This window comes from Colobus angolensis, unplaced genomic scaffold (assembly GCF_000951035.1).
Source record: "Colobus angolensis palliatus isolate OR3802 unplaced genomic scaffold, Cang.pa_1.0 Scaffold188, whole genome shotgun sequence".
NCBI classification, from domain to species: Eukaryota; Metazoa; Chordata; class Mammalia; order Primates; family Cercopithecidae; genus Colobus; species Colobus angolensis.
Window position 1 is genome coordinate 2,247,804 of NW_012115021.1, and position 12,308 is coordinate 2,260,111.

The following is a 12,308-nucleotide window of genomic DNA, read 5'->3' on the forward strand; positions in this document are numbered from 1 at the left end:
AGCCCACTGTAGCCTCAGACTTCTGGGTTCAACCAATCATCTTGCCTCAGCCTCCCAAGTAGCTGGGACCACAGGTGTACCACCACCATGCCTGGATTTTTTTTTTTTTTTTTTTTGAGACGGAGTTTCGCTCTTGTTGCTCAGGCTGGAGTGCAATGGCTCGATCTCGGTTCACTGCAACCTCCACCTCCAGGGTTCAAGCGATTCTCCTGCCTCAGCCTCCCAGTAGCTGGGATTACAGGCGCAGGCCACCACGCCCAGAGAATTTTTTTGTATTTTTAGTAGACACGGGGTTTCTCCATGTTGGTCAGGCTGGTCTCAAACTCCCAACCTCAGGTGATCCTCCCGCCTCGGCCTTCCAAAGTGCTGGGATTACAGGTGTGAGCCACCGCGCTGGCCCATAGTTGATTCTTTAAGTGTAGGAGCGTGTGACTTAACCCTTGCCTGGCATGGCTTTAGGTCTTGTTTATAATTTGGTATCTTATTGCCACAGAGAGTCCCTTCCATCAATCTTATGATCTCTATTTCAGCATTAATTCTGGTTTGCTGTTGTGCCTAAACTGCAAAGGGAGCTGGTATAACAAGATGTTTCCAACCTCCCATCTCTCATGGCAGGGAACACAGTTTTTAAGGTCTTTCTGGGGTGCCCTTGGCCAAGAGGGGTTCCACTCAGTTGGTTAGTGGGGGCATGGATTTTGAGTTCTCAATGGCAAAAGGTAACATGAACAAAGTCAACAGACAAACAATAGATATGGACAAAAATGTATAATATAATAAAGGATTAATTATTATTATTATTATTTTTTTTTTGAGATGGAATCTCGCTCTGTCACCCAGGCTGGACTGCAGTGGTACAATCTTGGCTTACTACAATCTCCACCTCCCGGGTTCAAGCAATTCTCCTGCCTCAGCCTCCTGAGTAACTGGGATAACAGAGATACACCACCATGCCCAGCTAATTTTTGTATTTTTAGTTGAGACGGGGTTTCACCATGTTGGCCAGAATGGTCTTGATCTCCTGACGTTGTGACCCACCGACCTCGGCCTCCTAAAGCACTGGGATTACAGGCGTGAGCTGCTGTGCCTGGCCTAAAGGGTTAATTTCTACAGCATACAAAAATATCTTACAAATTGATGAGAAAAAGATGTATAGACCAAAAGAAAAAAAATGAGCAAAAAATGTGAAGAACAAGTCCAAACACATGAAAAGGTGCTTAAATTGTCTAGTGTCAGGGAATATATCATGCTAATGAGATACCATTTTATCCTCATGAGATTCACAAAACACAGAAAGAACCCTAACATCCAATGCTGTCAGAGATGAGGGAAAGGGGAATTTTCAGGCATTGCTGACAGTAATGGCATTGTCACAGGGTTTTTTGTTCTGTTTTGTTTTGTTTTAAAAACAAGCAACAGCATTTACTTTTAAAAGGCAATTACTATACTAACCAGCAATTTGACTTCCTGCAATCTGTCTGATATGGTTTGGCTGTGTCCCCACTCAAATCTCATCTTGAATTATAGCTCCCACAATTCCCACATGTTGTGGGAGGAATTGAATCATGGGGGCGGGTCTTTCCATGCTGTTCTTGCGGTAGTGAACAAGTCTCACGAGATCTGATGGTTTGATAAAGGGGAGTCTCCCTGCCCAAGTTTTCTTCTCTTGTCTGCCACCATGTGAGATGTGCCTTTTGCCTTCTGCCATGATTGTGAGGCCTCACCAGTCACATGGAACTGTGAGTCCATTAAACCTCTTTTTCCTTATAAATTACCCAGTCTCGGGTATGTCTTTATCAGCAGCGTGAAAACGGACTAATACATTGTTCCATTAGTAGAGATAGATTAGTATCTCTACATAGGGATATATATACAATATTTATTGCAGCTTTGCTTTAGTGGTCAAGAACAGAAAACAAAGTAAACACCTAATAAAAGTAGGATGTCTGAATAAAGGGTGGTCCTCCATTGCAAGGAATACTATACAGTCATTAAAAAGAACCAATTAATGACCAAAAATGTTCATGGCAACACTAGCCATAATAACCCCAATGCCTATTAGAAGGAGAATAGATCAATAAGTTCTGGTATAGTCACACAATGGGATAGTATACCGCAACCAGAATGAACAAGCCACAACTACATGCAACAATATTATAAATGTCAAGAATATAATGTGCAAAAAAGTATGTACTGAATGTTTCTTTTACATAAGGCACAAAACAGACTAAAGAAATCGATGCTGTTACAAGTCAGGAGGATGGATACCCTTGAGGAGGTGGGAGGTCAACAGGAGGAGGCATGTTGGGAGAGGTAGCAGTTCTCGGGCACTGGTAATATTTTGTGTCTTGATCTGGGTGCTGGTTACGTGGGTGTATTCACTGTGGAAACTCATCAAGCAGTACATTCATGATTCGTGTATTCAGAAACACCGGACTCAACAATTGTAATAACTTGCAGGGATTTCAGCTAGGTATTGATCGTTGGTTAAGAAAAACAGAATGTAACCATCATTCTTAGCAAACTATCACAAGAAGAGAAAACCAAACACCGCATGTTCTCACTCATAGGTGGGAACTGAACAATGAGATCACTTGGACTCGGGAAGGGGAACATCACACACTGGGCTTATCATGGGGAGGGGGGAGGGGGGAGGGATTGCATTGGGGAGTTATACCTGATATAAATGATGAATTGATGGGTGCTGACGAGTTGATGGGTGCAGCACACCAACATTGCACAAGTATACATATGTAACAAACCTGCACGTTATGCACATGTACCCTAGAACTTAAAGTATAATAAAAAAAAAAAACTAAAAAAAAAAAAAAAGAAAAACAGAATGTAGAAAATCATGTATAATATAATCCCATTTTCATACAGCATACAATAAAACCACCCTGATTATGTATTCCTGGGGGTGTAAATACATGTATATATGAAGATATATGTAAGTCTCTATAGATTTATATGCAGACGGATAAAAACATGGAAGGCTGGCAAGGCGCAGTGGCTCACGCCTGTAAGGAGTCCATGAGAGGCCAAGGTAGGTGGATCACCTGAGGTCAGGAGTTGGAGAGCAGCCTGGTCAACATGGCAAAACCCCATCTCTACTAAAAATGCAAAAATTAGCTAGATATGGTAGTAGGTGCCTGTAATCGCAGCTATTTGGGAGACTGAGGCAGGAGAGTTGCTTGAACCCAGGAGGCAGAGGTTGCAGTGAGCTGAGATCAAGCCATTGCACTCCAACCTGGGCGACAGAGCAAGACTCTCTCTCTCTCTCTCTCTCTCTCTCTCTCTCTCTCTCTCTCTCTATATATATATATATATATATATAGTCAGGCCTCTGAGCCCAAGCCAAGCCATCGCATCCCCTGTGACTTGCACGTATATGCCCAGATGGCCTGAAGTAACTGAAGAATCACAAAAGAAGTAAAAATGCCCTGCCTCCCCTTAACCTATGACATTCCACCACAAAAGAAGTGAAAATGGCCGGTCCTTGCCTTAAGCGATTTGGCCGGTCCTTGCCTTAAGCGATTTTGAGTTCTCAATGGCAAAAGGTGAAACAAGTGAAATAGAAAACAAATATATATATATATATAGAAGGCCATATAGCAGGTTAAAATGGCTTCCCTCGGTGAGGGAGAAGGCAGGATGAGGGCCACGCTGATGTTGGGGGAGGAAAAGGATAAAGGAAAATAATATGCCCTTGTTTAAAAATGACAACAACAATAGCAAAGTATAGGCCAGGTACGGTGCCTGTACCAGGCACGTGCCTGTAATCCCAGCTACTTGGGAGGCTAAGGCAGGAGGATCGTTTGAGTCTAGGAGTTCAAGGCCAGCCTGGGCAACATAGCCAGACCCCACCTCAAAAAATACATATATGATCCCATCTATGTAAAAAAGATACAGAAATTTAGAAATAATTCCTACCAAGGTTTAAAAATTGAGACTCAGGAAATGATTTATGTTGCATGACTCAAGCACATGGCATATTATGAACATTTGGTCATTGTCTGGGAAAAAATATGAAGCCTAAAGATTATTAACAAACAGCAAAGAATACAAAAAGTCTACTTATCAACTGCTAGCAATATGGTAGACTCAGACAACCTGAAAATTCTTTTACTATAATCACTTAAAAATACTAGGTAAAATGTAACATATTTATTTTAAATGTAGAGCTAGGCCCACAAATAATAAAATCAAATCCCCAGATGCCAGAAACAAAGAAGGAAATGAAGAAGCAGAAGGGTGAGTGCCTGAGTTAATGGGGGGCCATTGTCTGCAGAGCCTGGGGGTTTGGGAATGAATGCCCACACAGCGGCAGGAAATGAGACTTGGGGGCTCTGGGAGCTAGGGAATTGCCCAGAGAGCTTTGCCTACAGCCGAGACCCTCAAATAACTATTCTATAAATGAAAGGATTTAAAAACAAGAGGGACCACAGGACACAGGGCTTTTGGTGGAAAAATAATAAAAGCTCTCTGAGAAGTCAAAACCACAAGACCACAATTCACATTGCTTTTACTCTACCCACATACTTCAGAAACTCCAGACTAAGAAGTACCGTGAGAATTATTCATCAAGCAGTGATACTCCTGGGGCACAAGGAAGAAGCAAACAAAAAACTTCTTTGAATTGAAGCTCCTACCACATCCCAAATATCATGGAATGTTCACACACACACAAAAAAAATCCCGCTAATGATGAGTTCACAGTAAAATATTACAAAGCCCATTGGTGACTAATCCAACTCAATCAACAGTCTGCACACAGTACAAACATACAATTATACCTCCAGAAACTCCAAATGCACACAGATAACCAGAAAGAGATTATTTTAAAAATACATATAAAGTAACTGAAGACTAGAAAAGACACGATCAAATCCTAATAGAACTGAACTCTATGGAAAAAGGACAAGAAGAATTGAAGAAATATCAAATAGAATAGTGACCCCATAATGTATCAGGGAGTACGTTTTTTAAACAAGATTATAGGGATAATAATAAATTCTTCACTGAAAGACATTAAAGAAGACTAAAATGATTGAAAAAATGTACCATTTCATGGATAGGAAGACTCAATATAGCAAAGGTGGCAACTTTCTCCAGATTAGCCTATAAATTTAATGCAGTTCCCATCAAAATCCAACAGATGATTTTACAGAATTCACAAACTGATGCTAACATCTATACAAAGGTCTAAAGGGCCAAAAAAAATGTTAAAGAATAAAGGTAATGGGGGTGGGGCTCATACTACCAGATATCAAGACTATTATAGACATGCATGGTGGCTCATGCCTATAATCCCAGCACTTTGGGAGGCTGAGGCAGGAAGATCACTTGAGCCCAGGAGTTTAAGGCCAGCCTGGGCAACATTGTGAGACCTTGTCTCTACAAATAATAAAAAAGTTAGCCGGGTGTGGTGGCGTGTGCCTATAGTCCTAGCTACTTGAGAGTCTGAGGCGGGAAGACTGCTTGAGCCTAGAGGGGCTGAGGCTGCAGTGAGCCATGATCACGCCACTGCACTCCAGTCTGGATGACAGAGTGAGACCCCATCTAAAAAAAAAAAAAAAAAGACCATTATCAGACACGGAGTTAAAGAAGGAAGGGGTTTATTTGGCCAGGGGCATCGGCAAGACTCCTGTCTCAAGAGCCGACCTCCCTGAGTGAGCAATTCCTGTCCCTTTTAAGGGCTCACAACTCTAGAAGGGTGTGTGTGAGAGGGTTGTGATCAATTGAGCAAGCAGGGGGTACGTGACTGAGGGCTGCATGCACCAGCAATTAGATCGGAAGAAAATAGGATAGGGATTTTCACAGTGCTTTTCTATACAATGTCTGTAATCTATAGATAACATAATTGATTAGGTCAGGGGTCAATCTTTAACTACCAGGCCCAGGGCGTGGCGTCGGGCTGTGTGCTTGTGGATTTCATTTCTGCCTTTTAGTTTTTACTTTTTCTTTCTTTGGAGGCAGAAACTGGGCATAAGACAATATGAGAGGTGGTTTCCTCCCTTAATATTAGCAAGAAGATAGTCAAAGAGACCAATGGATCACAAGGCCTAAAAACAGACCCATGTGGATATGGGAGCTTACTGTATGGCAGAGGGGGCCTTTCAAACGAGTGGGAAAGAATGAACTGTTCAGTAAACTGTGCTCCCACATCATACCTTAAAATAATTTCTAGCGGATGAACGAGCTAAATGCTCTTGAAAAGCAAAATTTTAAAAAAACCTTTGGAGAATACAGTTGATTCTCATTATTCACAATAGCTGTGTTCTATAAACCCGCTGTAAACACTGAATTAGCAAATACTGAACCATTGCTCTTAAGGGAAATACAGGGTAGGGTTCCTGTGAGCCTCTGGTCACGACATTTTCATCAACCTATCAATCCAGAACCTTGTTTTGTGTGTGTTCCTGTTGAAAGGCATCTCATTTAATTGTATTGCTGATTCCTGAACACTAAACTCCTGGCCAACAGGGCCATCCCTCATGCTTGAAGGAAGCTTCTCTAACACGCGTTTTCTCTGTAAGGCACAGCACAGCTTCCTTGCGCTTGGGAGTGTCAGGCAACACTTCCATCTATGCTTGGGGGCCATTTTAAACAGCAAAGTCACCCACAAAAATGGGAAAAATGTGGCACTAAATATGCCTCAAGAAGGACACTTGTTTACAGTCTGACAGCTGAGACAAGAAGGCAGAGTGTCACCTTGTTCCACCTCATCTGGGAATGTGAGTGACTCAGATTTTTTCACTACCTTTGCATGTGGTCACTGACGATACTGATTTTGGCAAGTAGGCAAATTTGCAAATACAAAATCTATGAATAATGAGGATCAACTGTATCTTTCTGATATTTCCAGGAGCGAAAAGGATTTGTTTGTGGACAAGACACAAAAAGCACAAATTCTAAAGAGAAAGACTGACAAACGGGACAAATAACAATTTAAAACTTCTGCTTGAAAATGGATGCCAGAAAGAAAGTGGAAAATCAAGTCACAGACTAGAAGAAGACATCTGCTTCACAAATAAAGAACAAAGTATTGGTATCAAGAAGCGTTTTTAAAGTTGTTAGAAATCAGTAAGAAAAATACAACCAGCCATTAGAAAAATGAGAAAAGGTTGGCCAGGCGTGGTGGCTCACTCCTGTAATCCCAGAACTTTGGGAGGCCACGGTCAGATCACCTGAGGTCAGAAGTTCGAGACCAGCGTGGCCAACGTGGCAAAACCCTGTCTCTACTAAAAATACAAAAATTAGCCAGGCGTGGTGGCGGGTGCCTGTAATCTCAACTGCTCGGGAGGCTGAGGCAGGAGAATCGCTGGAACCTGGGGGGCGGAGGTTGCAGTGAGCCAAGATGGCGACACTACACTCCAGCCTGAGCAACAAGAATGAGACTCCATCTCAAAAACAAAAACAAACAAAAACCAAAGTGGTCATTTAGTTACTATATCAAATCAAGAATATTTTATCATTAGTGCAGATTACTTATATGGGGGACTGGCAATAAGTAACATTAGAACATCTGAGAAATGTTTTCTCAATGTGTCTCCATTCTGTAAGTGATAGGCCTCTTCACTTCAAAAAGAGAGTGGCAAGAGATGAGATTGAATGGCGAGGAAGGCACCTTCTCCGACCACACTAAGGGGTTTGAGTTTAATGCTGAAGACAACAGGAAGCCAGTGAGGAAGCTGAAGAAAGGAAGGTTAATCTTAAAAGTAGAAAGTGTAGAAGAAACCCAATAAAAAAGAAATGGACGCTAAAGAGAGAGGGTCGGACAAGAGAATGAAAATGTATGCCCATACACATACTTGCACTTGAATGTTCTTTGTGGCAGTTTTTATAATAGTCAAAAAGCGGAAACAGGCCGGGCGCGGTGGCTCACGCCTGTAATCCCAGCACTTTGAGAGGCCGAGGCAAGCGGATCACTTGAGGTCAGGAGTTCAAGAGCAACCTGGCCAACAGGGTGAAACCCCGTCTCTACTAAAAATACAAAAAAATTAGCCGGGCGTGGTGGCACATGCCTGTAATCCCAGCTACTTGGGAGGCTGAGGCAGGAGAATCATTTGAACCCGGGTGGTGGAGGTTGCAGTGGGTAGAGACCGTGCCACTGTACTCCAGCCTGGGCGACAGAGCAAATATAATGTTCATCAACTGATAAGTGAATAAACAAAATGTGCTTTATCCATACAGTGCTATACTAGTCAGCAAGAAAAAGGAATGAACTATGAATACGTGCTATGATACACGTTTTTGAAGTTCATCGGTGAAAAAAGCCAGACACAAGAGACCACATATTGTATGATTCCATTTATGTGACTTATCCAGAAAAGACAAATCTATAGGCAGAAAGTAGGTTCGTGGTTGCTTGGAGAGTGGATGGGGTGGGGCAGGGTGAGAGCAGTAGGAGGGTTAACTAGAAGTGTGCATGAGGGATCCTATTGATCTGATGAAAGTGTTCTCAAACAGATTTATGGTGATGGTTTCCTAACTTAGAAAATTTACTAAAACATTATTGAATTGTACACTTGAAAAGGGTGAATTATAGGATCCAAACTATCCCTCAGTAAAGTTATTTTGAGAGAGAAACAGAGAATAGGAAAAAGCACCTAATCGGCTTAAGAGAGCTTGTGGGGCCAGCTGAGATGGAGAACGTGCCTGGGCATGAGACTCTGCCTGGCTTCTGGTCCGCAGGCCTCCTCTGTTCCCAATGCTCAGGCCTCCAGGCTCTTCCTGCCCAGGAACAGCTTTCAGGCAGGGGCAGCTTGGAGTGCTGAGCTAATGGTAGGTCAAGTGGGCTTGACTTTTCATTCTGCTCTCACTGTGTATCCTTCCTCTAGCTAGACCTTGGCCTTGAGACCTGCTTGCCCCAGTTCTTACCTAAGAGGATCTAGCATTGCTTTTGACAGCCCCATTCAGTGACCTGAGCCCAGAGGCTCCTTACTCCAGCCCCACCACCACCACTGCTGACCACCGAGCGGGTCCGACTAACACCTGCCTGCCCCGCCTCAGCTACTGGCCCTTCTGATGGGCACTGAGAGAGACGGTGGCCCATAATAAGATTAGGCTATGGTGGTCAACCTCAGGCAAGGTACTTAACCTTTCTGATCTTCATTTTCCTCATGGGTAGAACAAAGAGGATAATGGCATCTCTTTTATGGGATAAAATGAGATCATTCATGTAAACTGCCAAATACAGCAGCCAACACATAGTAGGTACATACAGTGGATGTCTGGTTCGATGCTTGGGGTGAGAGACCTCAGTCTCTCTGGGTGCTGGAATGTGACACAGGTCACCAAACAGACTTATAAGTGTTGACTCTAGAAACATTGATACCATCACCAGTGATAAGTCATATTGATAGTAGGTGTCCTTGATATAATTTATTCAAGCAGAATAATGCTGGCCTCATAGAATGAGCTGACAATTTTTGCATCCTAAAATGCCACCAGAATGGCACTTAACCTCTGTGGTCTTCCTCCCCCAAACACACAACCCCAATCTAATCAAGAGAAAAACATCAGTCAAGGTCCCAGTCAAGAATCTCCCAGCCAAGGGAGATTCTACAAAACACCTGACCAGTGTATCTCGAAACTGCCAAGGTCATGAAAAACAAGGAACTGTCACAATCAAGAGGAGCCCAAGGAGACGAGATGACTAAATGTAGGTAATGCCGTATCCTAGATGGGATCCTAGAACACAGAAATAACACGAAGCAGAAACTAAGGAAATTTCCATAAAGTATGCATTTGTTCAGCAGTTGCCAACCTTTTTGGCACCAGGGACCGGTTTAGTGGAAGACAATTTTTGCACAGACCGGGGTCGGGGGATGGTTTCGGGATGAAACTGTTCCACCTCAGATCACCAGGCATTAGATTCTCACAAGGAGCTTGCAACCCAGATCCCTCACATGCGCAGTTCACAATAGGGTTCGAGCTCCTGTGAGAGTCTAATGCTGCCACTGATCCCACAGGAGGGAGAACTCAGGCTGTAATGCGAGCTCACCTGCCGCTCACCTCCTGCTGTGTGGACCAGTTCCTAACAGGCCACAGACTAGTACCTGTCCGCAGTCCAGGGATTGGGGACCCCTGCATTAGTTAATAATAATGCATCAAGGCCAGGCACAGTGGCTCATGCCTATAATCCCAGCATTTTGGGAGGCCAAGGCAGGCAGATCACCTGAGGTCAGGAGTTCAAGACCAGCCTGGGCAACACGGTGAAACCCCATCTCTACCAAAAATACAAAAATTAGCCAGGCGTGGTGTGTCTCTACTAAAAATACAAAAAAATTAGCCGGGCGTGGTGGCAGGCACCTGTAATCCCGGCTACTTGGGAGGCTGAGGCAGGAGAATCACTTGAACTCAGGAGGCAGAGGTTGCAGTGAGCCAAGATCACGCCACTGCACTCCAGCCTGGGCAACAAGAGCGGAACTCCATCCCAAAATAATAGTAATAATAATGCATCGACATTGGCTCTTTAATTGTGACAAGTGTACCATACCAATGTAAGATGTGAATGGGGAAACTGGGTTTGGGGTATCTAGAACTCTCTGTACTATCTCTACAACTTTTTTATAAACCTATTACAAAATAAACAGTTATTTACAAAGCAAAAACACAAAAAGTCGGTTGTCCACACATGTATGGATCTATTTCTGGACTCTATGCTGTTTTATTGACCTATTTATTTATCTTTACACCAATACCACACCATTTCATGAGCAGAGCTTTATAATACCTCTTGATACAAGGTAGAGTGTTACTTCTCTAAATTCGTTCTGCTTTTTCAATGTTGTTTTGCATATTCTAGGTCCTCTGCATTTTCACATGAATTTTAGAATTAGTCTATTGATTTCTATTTTTTTTAAAAAAGGCTGCTGGGATTTTAAAAAAGGCACACTGGGATTGTGTGGAATCTATGGATTAATAAATTGGGAATGGTTGGGGATCTTCACATTATTGAGTCTTCTGACTCAACACAGTATATGTCAAGATTTATTTAGATCTTTAATTTCCCTCAGCAATATTTGTAGCTTCTAGTGCACAATTTGCAAATACTTTGTCACATTTATTGCTAAATATTCCATTTTTCGAAGCTCTTTTAAATAGTATTGGGTGTTTTTTGTTGTTTTTTGTTTGCTTTGAGATGGAGTTTTGCTCTTGTTGCCCAGGCTGGAGTGCAATGGTGCGATCTCAGCTCACTGCAACCTCCACCTCCCGGGTTCAAGCGATTCTCCTGCCTCAACCTCTCGAGCAGCTGGGATTATAGGCATGTGCCACCGCGCCCGGCTAATTTTGTATTTTTAATAGAGACAGGGTTTCTCCATGTCGGTCAGGCTGGTCTCGAACTCTCAACCTCAGGTGATCCGCCCGCCTCAGCTTCCCAAAGTGCTGGGATTACAGGTGTGAGCCACTGCACCCGGCCAGTATTGGTTTTTAAATTCCAATTTATGATTGTTGGTTGTGAGTATATTGAAGTAAAACTGATTTTTATATATTGATCGTATATCCTGCAAACTTGCTAAACTAGCTTATTAGTTCTGGTAGCTCTTTTGTAGAGTCCATCAGATCATGTCATCTGCACACAGAGATAATTTTTCTTCTTCTGTTCAAATCTGGATGTCTATATTTCTTCCTCTTACTGGATTATAGTGGCCAGAGCTGTAGGTCTGTCGTATATGCCCTTTATTAGGTTAAGGAATTTTCCTTCTGTTTCTAGTTTGCTGAGAAGTTTTATCACAAATGGATGTTGGATTTTATTCAACATCTATGTTTACTGAGATACTCATATGATTTTTTTTTTGGTTTGTTAATAAAGTGAATTATGTGGAAAGAGAGCAGTGTTTAGTCTAAAGCTAATTATTTCCCACTACTGAGGCAAGGTCCTTTGGAGTACTCTATCCAGTGCTCCAAAAATTAGGAGATTTTCCACACTAATTAGTGGGACAAGGCTTTATTCTTGGCCCTAAGTGAGCAGCAGGTGGTTCTTTCCCTGGCCTCAGGTAATTTCCTCATGTGCATACACTGCTCAGCCTTCTGCTGAAAACTCGAGCTGGGGAGTCCTCTGCAGATTTCCAGAGTTCTCTCTCTGTGCAGCTGTCTCCTCTCCAGGACTATGTCCTACAAACTCTAGCCACCTTGGTCTCCCAATTTAGGGATTCTTCTGGCTTTGCCTGAGTTTCCCCTCCCTGTGCCACAGCTTGTAAACTCTCTGAAGGGAGTAAGCTGGAGCAATTGTAGGGTTTACCTCATTCATTTCTCATCTCTCCAGGATGACTGTTCTTTAGTGCCTGATGTCCAGTGTTTTG